This window comes from Ictalurus punctatus, chromosome 9 (genome assembly GCF_001660625.3).
Source record: "Ictalurus punctatus breed USDA103 chromosome 9, Coco_2.0, whole genome shotgun sequence".
Taxonomy (NCBI): Eukaryota; Metazoa; Chordata; class Actinopteri; order Siluriformes; family Ictaluridae; genus Ictalurus; species Ictalurus punctatus.
In genome coordinates, this window is record NC_030424.2 from 17,885,665 (window position 1) to 17,901,105 (window position 15,441).

Genomic DNA, 15,441 nt, shown 5'->3' on the forward strand with positions numbered 1-15,441 from the left:
TTCTTACACAAACTTCTTCAATTTCTCACTGAAATGGATAACCTGAGATGGCCATGTGCTGGTGTCTAAAGGAAAAACAAAAAACCAGCAAGAAGACAGAGAGTTGAGTGAGTTTGACCGCTCCACATGTGGCCCCGTCAGACAGCAGCAGCAAAGGTGCCCTCAGTGCCCTCAGTCCATGGTCTCTGAGCTGGCTGGGGCAGGATGAGTGCGCTGTATGCACCAGTTCTCCCTGGTGATTCCCCTTCACACACTCCACAGTGAAGATGTTAACCTCGTATGCTGGAGTGTCCTTGAGAAGTGGAGTCAGGGGTCAAAGGAGCCATTTGTACTCGCTCAGAATACAGATAACGGGATTAGTGCCCACCGAGAGCAGACATTAGTCTGATCCACCTGTCAGTGAGACTGCTTATCATGGGTATACACATATTTTAAGATATAGCTGTAGTAGAGAGGCTTCCCCTGTTCCAGGTTTGTATTCGTAATGAGAAAGCTCTTTTGTTTTAGTACACAGAGCCACACACATTAAAAAACTTACAGTACACAAAGCACTCAATTGTATGGTAAGGATAGAGTAGTCAGAGATGATCACATGATCTGAGCTGGAGCTTTAATTGAAATCTGAAGCCACAGAAGGTCTGCAGCTCAAACATATTGATTTCACTCAGGCTGACCCAGCCAATGGGGTCACGTTCCAACTCATCTGACATTTCTTCAATCCATCACACACTCAAGCAGACCCCAGTGCCTCGGTCCACTCTGAGAAGGGTGAGTGTGTGTGTGTGTGTGTGTGTGTGTGTGTGTGTGTGTGTGTGCTTGTGTCACTGCCAAGAAGAAGTCTGAAAGGAAAAGCTTTGTAAGAGTAACACAGGCAACGCAAATCTGTGATTTGTTTATGTGAAAGATCATCTGCTTCCATTTATTCTCTCTCACGTCTCCTTTTGATTAAGAATGCAAATCCGATCCTTTTGTCCATCTGCCTTTCTGTCGGACAAGGAGTGTTCAATTAAATAAACATCAGTATGTGCTGGAATGGCCGCTCTTCTCATCTCTAGCTCCCACCTGCTAAAATCAGCCGAGCATCCATCTCCACCCAGCTTCCAAATGGAAATGCTAATGACGCTCCGCAAATGCAGGCCATTCTCCACAGCAAAATGTATACATTTGTTTTCCCATATCATTTATTACAAGAGACATGACTGCTGCAAGGATTGGGGGATTTGAGGCTGGATTCTTTTCCACTGGTATTTTTCATTCACAGATGGCAGAAGGGATTTCTGATATTCTCAGAGCGGAGATGAGCTTCGAGTGAACGGCAGTCGGAGCACTGTACTGAGCCTGCCTCACTCTACTTTATTGCTCAAGAGAAGCCCTAAAGATGAGGCAGGAACATGGCTGTCCTCCAACCTAGACCAGCTGCTTGGAACCAGAATAGACATCAGATATTTCCTTTGTTTCCAACATGTCTCGGTGTGCAGTTGCAAAAGTTTGCATCCCCATGGTTTCTGAGTAAAGGGGAAAATGATCTACAAAATAATAGAATTCTTACAAGTTCAAAATGAAATGTCAGTGCATCCTGAAATCAATCACAATCCAAAAGACAGTAAAGTTAACAGAAATATTGCAAGTAAGCGAGTTGAAAAGCTGTTCAAAGTTTAAGAAAGGGGTAGGAGGCAGATATGAAGGCAAAGGATACAAGTTAAAATGACATGCAAGTTATTATTTATAGCACTTTTAGAAAATAACATACACATTTTTGAACTGATATAATTCATTAAAATGTCTTAAATATTTTTAAAAATGTATTTATCTTATAATATGTTTATAACTATAATTCAACTCATAAAAACTTATAATAAAACTTATAATAACTTAAACGGTATAACCATGTATAACCCCAATTCCAAAAAAGTATGAAAAACTGTAAATAAAAACAGAATGCAATGATTTGCAAATCTCATAAACCCATATGTTATTCACAGTAGACCAGAGAAAACATGTCAACTGTTTAAACTGAGGAAATTTTTTCTGAGTAAATAAACTGAGTACCATTTTAAGGAAAAAATGAGAATTTGGTGGACGCAACACGTCACAAAAAAGAAACTGCTGGAGGTTAATTGGTAATAGATCAGTAACATGATTGGGTATAAAAAGAGTATCTTAGAGAGGCTTTCAGAAATAAAGATGGACAGAGGTTCACCAATCTGCGAAAACTGTGTCTACAAATTCAGAGTATTGTTCCTCAACATAAAATTGTGAAGACTATGAATATCTCATCATCTACAGTACATAATAACCTCAAAAGATTCAGAGAAAGAATCTGGAGAAATCTCTGTGCACAAGGGACAAGGGTGAAAATCAATATTGCACGGCCGTGATCTTCGGGCCCTCAGGTGGCACTGCAATAAAATCAGGCATGATTCTGTAATGGAAATCACTGCATGTATGTATGTGAACACAGTTTGCCATGCTATTCACAAATGCTGGTTAAAGCTCTATTATGCAAAGAAGAAGCCATATGTGAACATTATCCAGAAACGCCGCCATCTTCTCTGGGCCAAAGCTCATTTAAAATGGACTGAGGCGAAGTGGAAAACTGTTCTGTGGTCAGACGAATCGAAATTTGAAATTCTTTTTGGAAACCATGGACGCCGCGTCCTCTAAACTAAAGAGGACTAAAGAGGAGCGAGACCATCCAGCTTTTTATCAGCGCTCAGTTCAAAAGTCTGCATCTCTGATGGTATGGCGGTGCATTAGTGCCTATGGAATGGGCAGCTTGCACATCTGGAAAGGCACCTTCAATGCTGAAAGGTATATACAGGTTTTAGATCTGCTCCATCCAGATTCCATCCCATCTTTACTTCTGAGAGACTTTGCCTCCCTAAGATACTCTTTTTATACCCAATCATGTTACTGACCTGTTACCAATTAACCTGATTAGTTGCAAAATGTTCTTCCAGCTGTTTCTTTTTAGTACCTTTCCAGCCTTTTGTTGCCCCAAATTAAAAAAAATTCCTAAAAATGGTACATTTCCTCAGTTTAAACATTTGATGTTTTCAATGTTTTTTCTGTTGTGAATAACATATGGGTTATTTACATTTTACACAGCATCCCACCTTTTTTGGAATTGGAGTTGTATAATATACTGTAGTTGTAGGCATTGTAGACTTTGGTCAGGCACAAAGTAAAACAGCGAACTTCTTTAATGTACAATAATCCAACTAAATAATACTCACTGTTTTGATTTAAAAACTAACACTGGATGGTTTTATGTTTTATGCTTCACCTCAGCATGAGAGCAATAACTCCTGCTGTATGGTGTGTTTATGTGATTAATCCATCGTGAGCCCCTCAACCTCTTTAATAATTCAGTCTCCATAACACTCCTGCTAAAGTAAACGTCATAATGCTTGTTAATTTTCTGTGTGTGGTCATAAGTTACTCAGTAATTATGAAAGTACCTATCACTTCATCAGACAGATTCTCTGTCGGTGTTGGATGTGCTGATCAACCAGCCACCATAAATAAAGGCCAAGCCTGTTCGCTAAGACAAATGGTTTTAATCATCTGATGTGTTCATTTATCCCAAGCCCAAAGTTTAGCCTTAAATTAAAGCTCTTGTGAAAGCATAACTTGATTTAAAGAAATGCCCATCAATCCTGACTTCCTTTCACACAGAGGTTAGGCTGTGATGGAGTGCTCTGATGCTTTGTTTGTCTTTAGCAGTGCAGAAAATGTTTATAGCTAGAGTATGTGGTTGACATGTAGAACCTTCTGCACAAGCACACCAGTGTTTATTATGGAAATTGAGTTGGCTGACCTCGTATTCTGCACTCAGGTGCATTAGCAAGCTTTCGAACATCTCAATGTTTCACCTGTCAGTCCCACATTCAGTATCAAACCATACAGCAACACATGCTACACAATCTTCTGTAAGGAATAGAGAAACTAATGACAGCTTAGCCAGGCTAAAAAGATAGAAGATTCTGTCACAGGGAAAGTACACGATCACTCAAGGAGGAAGGCTTCAGAGCTTCAGAAGACAAAGGTGGGATAAAGCAGTCTCCAGACTATTAGAAGCCAGTTTTATTTAAGCTTATTTAGCTGATCAGCTTGTCAGAAAGGGCTTTTTATCAAGAGAAGTTGAGTAGACATGGAGCATTAGACCTGAGTTCCCAGGCAACGAGAACCCACCGAGTTGTGCGGTGGGAAAGTGTTTGCGTAAAGCTGAACGGCTCATTCACACAGGAAACCAGCTGAGTGCTTATGTGCTATGAAGAGAACACAGAGAATTCAGCACTTGTGGTGCGATAAGCTGATTTTATTGAGATTTTTACTGAGAGAAATACTTTATCTAGCTTTTTTTCACCGTTGTTTTTTTTAAAAAAAATTCAATTCTGGTTTGTGTGGTTCTGGTTGGTTTGTTATAAAAGGCAAATTTATTTTGCTTGTGGGTTTGGGATGGTGTTTAGGGATTACATAGACACTGTTAAATGTTTTAGGGCAAAGAAATACTGTAATTATATCCTCTTTATCCAGGGAGCACACTGTTGCAGAGGTAGAGTGAAGAGTTTGGATGTTTTGAGTACTGTTCCAGCCTTTGACAAGCCGCATTATGATTCATTGGCACTCGTCTAGCAGCTTGGGTCACCACATCTCTGTAGCGCTTATTCATGGAGCACTTGTGCAATATGCCTGTCCCCTCCCACAGCCCTCTCCACTCATCTCTCAGATCAGCGCCTGCTGGAGATAGTGGACTTATTTGCAGCTTTGTGCGGTATTTAGACAGCCCACCTCAAAGAAGCCAATTGCTATTGTTGCCAAATTTCATATATACACACTTTTGTTTAACTGGGTCTTATAACGCAGCAGAGATAAGGAATAACAGTGAACAGGTCTGCGCCCAATAAACAGGGAAATTATCTGGCCTGCTTTTCCTCGTGACACAATTTGTCAGACCTGCTGATAGGAAACAAATTCTATTCATAAAGCTCTCCTCTTCTTGGCTCCAGTGCGATTCGGTAGCAATTCAATTATAGTTTTGTGCGATAGTGAGCCTGGGGAGAGAATCCTAGCTGACAAGAAATATGACAGGACAGTTACTGAGTGTTTATGCAATTAAACTTTCACTGACAATACCTGCCGAGTGATGAATGCCTGGGCGGAGGCGGATGTGCACAAGCAGTGCCCCACAAGGATTGCACATTTTTCATTATTTTACAGTCTGCTGTGATCTTTCAGGGATGGCTGCAAGGAGCAGAGCAGTGAGAGAGAGAGAGAGCGTGATAGAGAGAGAGAGAGAGAGGTTTGCAGACACAGGCCAACAATATACAGGAAGGATGAAGGATATCAGATTGAATTAAACAAAATATTTAAATATAATGAGACCTTAATCTACTTTAGAAGAGGGAGATTATATCAACTACTGAAATATGTGATCCTAAGTTAACCCCTTCACATGTATCATTACAGAATCCTTTTTTTTTTCACCACCTCTGAGCATGCAAAAAAATTTTTCAAAATATTGTATTCCAGATTTGATATGCTTCTGGTTTCATTTGTTATACAAGGCGAAAACAATCAATTTGATGTATACATGAAAGTCTGACTGTGTGTGTCTGTGTGTGTGTGTGTCTGAGTGTATGTGTGTGCTAGTTTAGTTTAGTCATTATTTAAATAATAATTACAATGACATTTTCAGCTGTTTTGAAAACTCTTTGGTTGTTGTGGAGCCTCTATTTCATAATTTATCCAAAAAAAGAAATTTCCAAAATGAGCATGTGTGGGTTCCGTAAACTGCAGCAGGGTTAACTATAAAAACTGAGGAAATCCAAAAGCTGTTGAGAGCATATGAAAGAGACTGAAAGTAGTAAAAATCCAAGCTTTTAGAAAATATATATACTCCAAGCTTTTAGAAAATATATATACATTCAGATAGGGAAACGTTCTGAACTGTTACATTATAATATGTTTTTATTAATATCCTAACACACATTATCATGCCATTACTGATCATGAAGGAACAGCTTTATTTTGTCTTAAAGATACGTAAACATTTGCACTTGATTATACATACATACCCACTCAAATCAAATCGCATACTTGATTATCGTATGTATATAGATATGCTAGCAGTTATTGTATGGTTGTAGCTGCTCCTTTAACTGGGACGGCCACTAGCGACTGGTCATCGGAGCTGTGAGATGGTTATTAGTGTGTTGAGTTATGGTAGAATTCTGTCGGGACTTTCAAGTGCCCTATTTGTCCAGAGATCAAAACTGAGGTGCGCTGTTCTTTTTAATTAATCATTTGTCCTTCAAACAGGGAAGTTTCTCTCCTCACTGCACTCTTTCCACAGATAATTAGGCCCCATAGTTCAGCTAATTCCATGAGAGACCTGCTTGTAGCCACCTGCTCTTTTTGTATGGGTAATCTTTGTCTTGTAAGATTCTGTCTCTGGAGAATTGCTTCGTCTTGTGAAGAATAAGAAAACCTCTATGCTGTTCCCTGTAGAGTCCCACTATGCTTGCATTTGTAATAGTATGCATGCAATTCACACACACACACACACACACACACATATTCTCACTCACACTTACACACACTCGCACACCCCATCCTTCTCCCAAGGCTTGTCGCTCTCAGTGCGCATTGATAGTGTGGTGTTGATTTTAGGTGTATATGGATCTCCGACTAATCCTATTAATTCAAAGTGAATAACAAAGCGGACCAGGCTTTTTCCCATGTCATTCCATTTATTCAACCCTGCTAGTGTTTTGTTCCTCCATCATAATTATTTCCGAGTCAGATGTGCGCTGATTTCCTGGTGGACTTGTGTACCTCAGCCTGACTTCAGGAACAGCAGAGCTGGGATAATTCACACTGCTCCTCTGGGGTGCTGTTCTCTGTTTTGTCAAGGACATTTTTATTACAAAGCTGATGGAATTTGCATATTAATTCATTTCTTTCAATTTTTAAGATTAAATGTTGTCAACATGTATCAGTGCAAGGCTTTGACAGACCTGATGAAATGGGTCAGTCATGCTTGAACATTTTGGAGTAAAGCAGCCAAGTACAACCCCTCTCTCTCTCTCTCTCTCTCTCTCTCTCTCTCTCTCTCTCTCTCTATCTCTCTCTCTCACACACACACACACACACACACACACACACACACACACACAAACCCACACATTCACCCCACTGCTTCTCTCTCTTTTGTTTCTCTCATCTTTCCCTCCCTCCTACTTCCTCTCCCTCACTCTCATTTTCTCCCAGCTTGATTAAAGACGTGTTGAAAGACTGTAAGAGGGAAAGACTACAATGACATGCCAAATTCTGTCAACTTGCATTGAGTGCTCTTTTCTAAATTAGGACGCTATTAGCACATGATTTCTAAGTGCATTTCCATGTCAGGCTATTTATCGCCCACTTTTCCTAACTGTATGACTTGTCGTCATGGACCTGATCCTGACTCTACTCATCTGCAGGTGAAAAGTGTCTTAAGTGTGTTAATATTTCCTAGGTGAAAATAATACTTTGGTGTTCTGACGTGATTGTTTGATAACTGGAAATAAAGCAGTTAGTATCTTGTGGAATCACATTTTATTTTTGTTGGGTGGTGTATGAAATGTATCAGGACACAGGGAATATAGTACTTGCTTCAGAATCATAATTGATGTTTGTAAATATACTAGAGGCTATTTTTTTTAAATAATGCGCAAAGTCTTGTAGATACAGATATAATAATAAACTATCAATTATGTTGATTTATAATTAAACACTGAATAATTTAATCATTTTTACTTGCACAGGATATAATAATAATAATAACAATATTATTACTACTACTAATAATAATAATAATAATAACAGCAACAACAACAACAATAATAATAATAATAACAATAATAATAATAATGAACAATTTCTATTTGTTTTAAAACTTGCAGAATGAGTGTAAAGTCAATGTGTATTAATGATCTGCAACATGTTAGGGAACAGGGTAGTGTGGCATGGCAGTGGCTCCCGTGGGCTGAACACTCGTTAGTTTTGTCTGGAGACATCACTGTGACAAGCGGTATCACTGCTGCATCCGCTCCACCTGTTCAACCTGCCTGCCTTTCACTGCTTCAGAGACATGCTGTAGGGACGCCCAGCACACACACACACATATGCACGCGCGCGCGCACACACACACACACACACACACACACACACACACACACACGTGTACTCTTGCTTACTACTCACTCAAACACACAGAAATAGCTTCATTCACCCTTCTGTTGGATCTCATATGCAGCTTTTTCACATTTAAATGCTTTGATCCCATGAAAAGGCTGTTGACTAATGACTATAGAGTGCACTGGACGCCACTGACCCCTGTGCTGATATAAACTGCCCAGCTTGTCACTGACTTACCCTTTTTATCATATTAATAATGGATGAGTTCAACAAACCTGCTTGTCCTACAGAGGTGGACAGGATGAAGGGTTATCTGACCACAGCTGCTGCTCACAGAATCTCATCCTATTCTAAATCTACAACTGACAGCCCTTTAACAACAAATGGCTCATTCAGAGCAGGTTCCTGAGAGAGCGTGAGCCTCATCTATGACCCGGTGGCCCACTCAGAAATGCCCAATATGGCTGTTTTTAAAGAGACAACGATTCTGTCATGTAGATGTAGGTGCCGACACACCAATCCTCCCTCTGAGTTGAACTGAGCAGGGGGACACTGCTGCTATTTGATTGATATGAAATTTTTTTTTCTCTATGCCCCCATCAAGGCTTTATGGTGGATGACAAGTCCGAGGGAGGGAGCTCCGCTCATGTTGTCTGTGTCAATAACGTTGTCAGTGTACAAGTTTGCTTTGCCTCTAGCTGTCATAATAACATCAAAGCGTAATGTGACTGATCTCTCTGCAGATTGCTGCGTACACACTTTCTCCCTGCTTTAGAGTAATGGATATCCGCTGTCATGTTCGACAGCCTGTAATTCAATGTTAATGTTAGAGAATGTTTGGAGCCACTCGGTGTTGCAGCCTGATCTCTCCAAAAACGTAGTCAAAAAAAATTCATAGGTGCCATTAACTTAAGTAAACATGACCCTGAAACCATTTTGATTGATTTGTGTAGACTGGTGTAAAACAACCAACCAATAAATCTAAATGTGTATGCTTCGATTTGAGAAGGGGAAAAAAAAGTGCTTCAATTAGAGCACTTTAAAATTTATTTACAACCCCACATTTGATTATTGCTTTACTTTTGCAGATGAGGGACTAATTAAAACAGTGTTAACAGCAGCTAATTGATATCTCGTGTTTATGATGCTCGGCAGTGTTTTGGCGTAAATGCATGGCTTTATCAGGGGCTGCAATTACACCTTGGCATGCTGATTCAGAGCGCTGTCTGTTTCTCTTCTGCTGAAAAAAATAAGCTTCTTTTTCAGTAAAGTTGGATTTTGAGCGCACATTTTCATCGCATCCAGTTTAATTAGTGTTATGTTACGCTGCATATTTAATTCCATTATACATTTTATAACCTTATTGAAAGACCAGGGGACACACAAATCTTTTTCTGTTTATGTTCAGCTGAATGTCAAGAAAACAGTGTTGTGATATACATGCTAAACACGGCGGTCTTTTTAGTTCATATTTTTTAGATGTCATACAGATATGCTTATACAGTCGCACCTCATCTGTCCCACGCATTCTGTAGGGCTCTAGAGTTCTGCTCAAGTGTTTATGCTCTCGCTAGCACTGCTACATCGTGACTGTTTGTGAGTGCATGTCCGCCACATTGTAGTGGGTTGCTATGGAAACTGGGACATATATATATATATATGTGTGTGTGTGTGTGTGTGTGTGCGTGTGTGTGTGTGTGTGTGTGTTTATACTATATATACTATATTTATATACATTTACTATATTTATATTATACACACACACCTCTAAAGATACGATAGCTACGGAGAGGCCTCATGGGAATTGTTTGTGTCAGCATCTATAATTTAAAATTGAGTTTCAAAAGAGGGGGATTTTTTTTTGCAGTTATTGTATATTTAGTATTATTTAGTACTTTTCATGCCAACTGTAATTCATGTCATTCATATTATTCGATGTACTCACAGCGTTCATAGCCAGTAGAGTTTTTAATCCAAATCCAGCAAGCAGTGCCTCCTAATTAGCACAAGTGACTTCATCTGACCTCCAAGCACCCCCCTTCAACTGACATCTACTTTGAGGAAGTGAGCTTTCTCTGCCCCGTCGCAGGCTGAATGAACTACCAGCATGCAGTCTGTGAGAGCCTTACAGTGTAAAAGAGTGAGAGAAAGGGACAGAGTGGACATCAGGACCTGCCAAGCTGTTATTGATGGTCAACACTCACAGTACGCAGAGTAATACTTTTAAAATCTCATCACTTACTCCCAGAAATCACTATTCCCGAGGGTTTCATCAAGAAAATTAATCCCAGAGCCTTCCGAACTATAAATTACTGCGCTTTCACACAAATGATATCCTCCCTTTAATATCATCTCTGATATTGTCAGATTTATATGAGCAGCAGATTCACAGTAGGAGAGCGGTGTGTTACAGGAGATTGTATTTTAAACTTGCAAAAATAGTCTGCTATGTGAAAAGAATTCTGCAGTGTATTAGTGGATTTAGGGATTTTGTGTTATAGTTGCAGCATAGAGTAAATCCTTGAGAGGTGGGAAGAAGCAAATTACAACAAAATTTTCTAAACAAGTCTAATCAGTTGAACAGCTCAGAATATAAATGACAGTTCACTCAAAAACATATAGTAAAGCAGGATGTCATTTGCCTTTTCCATTTTCTAAAACACCAAGTTCAGCACATGGTGATTTGAATCAGATGTGTTAATAAGGTCGATGCCAAACCCTGTAGAGCTGTGACCTTCTAGGTGTGGACTCTGTGGGAATGTATGAAGCTTTTAGTAATTGCACACACACATACACAAACACATACACACACACACACACACACACACACACACACACACACACACACACACACACACACACACACACACATATATACACAAACACATGCTCAAACGCATGTGTGCTTTATGTGTTTAAAAAATAATAACTGTACAGTTCATCTTGATCAATTCAAAAACTAATTACTTTATATTATTGTTTCATTTCAACTTTGCATGATCTTAGAGTATTATTCATTTTGTCATCTGGAGAGACACTATAATTACAATGATATTGTACTGTATATAACACACCCTAGCCTATACACACCCTAGCCTATACAGTACATTTTAATCATATGGCAGACACTTGAATCCAAAAAGATTTATAAATGCAGCAGAATACAATCTACCTGTTCCAGGACTCCGCAGAAATACTATTCTCTCACCAGCTGAACAGAAGTGTGTACAAGATAACTGTGTGGAGAACAGAATGAGCAGTAACTAGCATAGTAATTGAGTAAAGGAATGGTTGTAATGTCAAGAAAAGGGGGGGGATCACTTACACCAAATATAAATGGTCATTTTTGCTTCGTTAGTTTTGCACTGGAGCTATGATACTGATGTAAGTAATGGAAATCTATAGTACGCAAAATCTTCATGCACATGCTTCAAATGACATTATTAAGCTATGTAAAGTCCCTTTTAAATAAACGAGTTTGTAAAATAACAGATTTTGAGTTTAACAGAACTATAGTCTCTTCACATAAGCTTTCCAGTTAATTTCCTGTTCAATTGAATTTAATTTCCATTTCAAATTTCGAGAGGCGGAGTCTGGAGGACATTATCCCAAACTGATTCTGTGTGATTCCTCATAACGTTACAGTGTTCCGCTACATGATGAGGTTTTGTTCAATTTAATACATTACGGTATTCTATGTTTGAGGAAGGTATTTGCAGAAAAGATTTTGGGTGATAGAGACTTCCATCACTAGTTAGATGGGATTAGTAAATTAGAAATCACTCCAGTGAAAAACCAAAGGAGCATGTCAGTGAGCAAACACGTCTTGGCTGATTGACTAGATTTGGGATCAGAGGAAAATTGTGACAGTTGAGGTTCACAGAACTACAACAGCTGTAAGCTACAGGTCAGGCAACAAATGGTCTAGTCTTAAAACACATTAATAATAATAATAATAATAATAATAATAATAATAGCAGCATGAGTAACTGTGAGGTACACAGTCTTTAGCTTAAAAGGGCAATAATAATAATAATAACAAAAACAATAATAATAATAATACACATAATAATAACAATACACATAATAATAATACAGAGTCTTAGATTAAAAGGGCAATAATAATAATAATAATAATAATAATAATAATAATAATAATAGCAGCATGAATAACTGAGGTACACAGTCTTAGGTTAAAAGGGCAATAATAATAATAATAATAATAATAATAATAATAATAATAGCAGCATGAGTAACTGTGAGGTACAGAGTCTTAGGTTAAAAGGGCAATAATAATAATAATAATAATAATAATAATAAAATAATAATAATAATAATAATAATAATAGCAGCATTACTGAATGTGAGGTACAGAGTCTTAGGTTAAAAGGGCAATAATAATAATAATAATAATAATAATAATAAAATAATAATAATAATAATAATAATAATAATAATAATAATAGCAGCATGAGTCACTGTGAGGTACAGAGTCTTAGGTTAAAAGGGCAATAATAATAATAATAATAATAATAATAATAATAGCAGCGTGAGTGACTGTGAGGTACAGAGTCTTAGGTTAAAAGGGCAATAATAATAATAATAATAATAATAATAATAGCAGCATGAGTGACTGTGAGGTACACAGTCTTAGGTTAAAAGGGCAATAATAATAATAATAATAATAATAATAATAATAATAATAGCAGCGTGAGTGACTGTGAGGTACAGAGTCTTAGGTTAAAAGGGCAATAATAATAATAATAATAATAATAATAATAATAATAATAATAATAATGATAATAATAATAATAATAGCAGCGTGAGTGACTGTGAGGTACAGAGTCTTAGGTTAAAAGGGCAATAATAATAAAAAAAAAATAATAATAATAATAATAATAGCAGAATGAGTAACTGTGAGGTACACAGTCTTAGGTTAAAAGGGCAATAATAATAATAATAATAATGATAATAATAATAATAATAGCAGCGTGAGTGACTGTGAGGTACAGAGTCTTAGGTTAAAAGGGCAATAATAATAATAATAATAATAAAATAATAATAATAACAATAATAATAATAATAGCAGCGTGAGTGACTGTGAGGTACAGAGTCTTAGGTTAAAAGGGCAATAATAATAAAAAAAAATAATAATAATAATAATAATAATAGCAGAATGAGTAACTGTGAGGTACACAGTCTTAGGTTAAAAGGGCAATAATAATAATAATAATTATTATTATTATTATTATTATTATTAATATTATTATTATATGATGATGATAGCTACATAAACACTTCAAGTTGATGATCTTTTCACATTGTTCATCAGACCCTCTCGTAAGAGCTGCATCTTCAGGTGCTTTACTACCAAAAAAATTATAATTCATATAATTCATATTCCAGCCAATACCTACAGTGAGCGCTCTTAGAGGGCATGTTGTAAATGACCTCTCTGCTTCACATAATGTCAAAGAAAGAACGCTGTATTTCTTTAAGCCTGCCACATGCCTAATGAAAATGCAGAGTTCTAAGGGCTTCTGATCTTGTGTTTTAGTCCAATAGAACTCTACGCTTGACTGACAGCTCTGATCTAAAGCATTTAAGTGTAAGTTTTGATCTCTCTGCCTTTGATTAAAACTAATGAGCTCATTTAATTCAAAATGGGAATCTCTGATAAGAGAAATAAGGTTGATGTGATTGGATTAGAGAGGCGAATTAAACTCTTAGAGCTGAAGTTTGTGCTTATGTAGTGTATTAAAAAGCAGTTGGCATATTCCGCTGTGTTAGATGATGAGAAAAATTTCATAGTAATTCATATTTAATCAGAAGAAATGAAATGACTAAATATAACATGGCTCTGCCTTTTCCCCAGAGTGATAAAGGACTAGTTAGATTTTAAATGTCATTTAATTCACGTCCTCAGAAGGAGAGAGAATCGTAGCTTCATATAAGAGAGAGAGAGAGAGAGAGATGGCATTCCTCCTCAGTCAGGAACAGAGAGAGCAAACAGATTCACCAGAAAGAGAGCATTTCTCCCCTTTCAGAGAGCAAGAAAGAGCCAGAGCAAAAAAGAAAAAGAGACCATTGCCATGTTGTAAGTGTAAGAAACTGAGAGAGAAACTGTGTTCTCCCCCTCTCTCTCTCTCTTTCTCTCTCTCTCTCGCTCTCTCGCTCTCTCTCTCTGAGAGTCTCTATTTCTAAAGCAATGCAACTACACTTTTGTCATATAGTGTGCAATGGGGTTTCTCCTTGTGGCTCCTTAGTAATCTTATTCCACACAAGTCTCCCAGTTCTGTCCAAACGCTTGTGTTCTGTCTCCTGAGCTCTCTGTCTGATATGCAGAGTGTTTCAGTCTGAATATGGAAATGTCTCATTGTTAACACTGTGAGCCTTCATCTGAGGAAAAAAAAAAACTTTGTCATGGTGATGTTGTTAATTAAATTAGAAATACTGTTAAAGTGAACCTACTGTATAAGTGTCTAAGGTTCAGATGTGCACAAAGTTACATTAATCAGAATTTCGAAGAAGCTAATGTAGCTAATAAGTAATAAGTTTATCTCAACATATCTGAAAATATTCCGAAAATACTTCTACTTGCGTCATATATAATGGCATACATAATAATATTATATACTATATAATAAATACAACATCATTAATAATTTGTCTTTATACACAGATTTAAGTTCACAATGGAACTGTATTATAATGCACACTATTTCTATTTCTGGTCCAATTTTGTCTTTAAACTTTCAAGGGATGAGCCTGGGGAGGGCAAAAACAGGGGGGAAATCCATTTGTTCAAGAGAGCTGCTTCCATAAAGGTTAGGTTTATTAATTTCTAGAGATGACAGTACGTCAAACTGTGTCCTAAACAGAATAGGCATTGAGAAATTGATATGTTTATGGAAAAGATTTTATAATACAGACTTCCTTCACTTAGCCTTGTAGCTCTGATATAAAACTAAAGAAAGACACCATTGATGTCTTGGCTGAACTACATTGAGGTAACTGGAAAATTGTGAAAATTGTAATGTTAAATTATAAAAATAAAGGTTACTTAAGAAAGTTGCACCTTGTCAGCTGAACATGCTTTTATAAATCAACCAATAAAATGACTGTGTATTCTGGGTATTAGCTGTCAGTTGGCTTGAGCAAAATATTTACAACTTAGGATTTAGTGTTTGTATTTTGACATTAAACTCAAACGTAATCTGTTTATTAGAGATGTATGTCATGCTAGCTTTATGAGAT

General features: G+C 37.3%; 1 protein-coding gene across 3 annotated transcripts in view; it reads left to right on the forward strand.

The window, feature by feature from the left end:
• LOC108269480 (neuronal PAS domain-containing protein 3) overlaps nt 1–15,441 on the forward strand; it is a 253,602-nt gene that overhangs the window by 220,582 nt on the left and 17,579 nt on the right. The gene's annotated exons all lie outside the window — the stretch shown is intronic.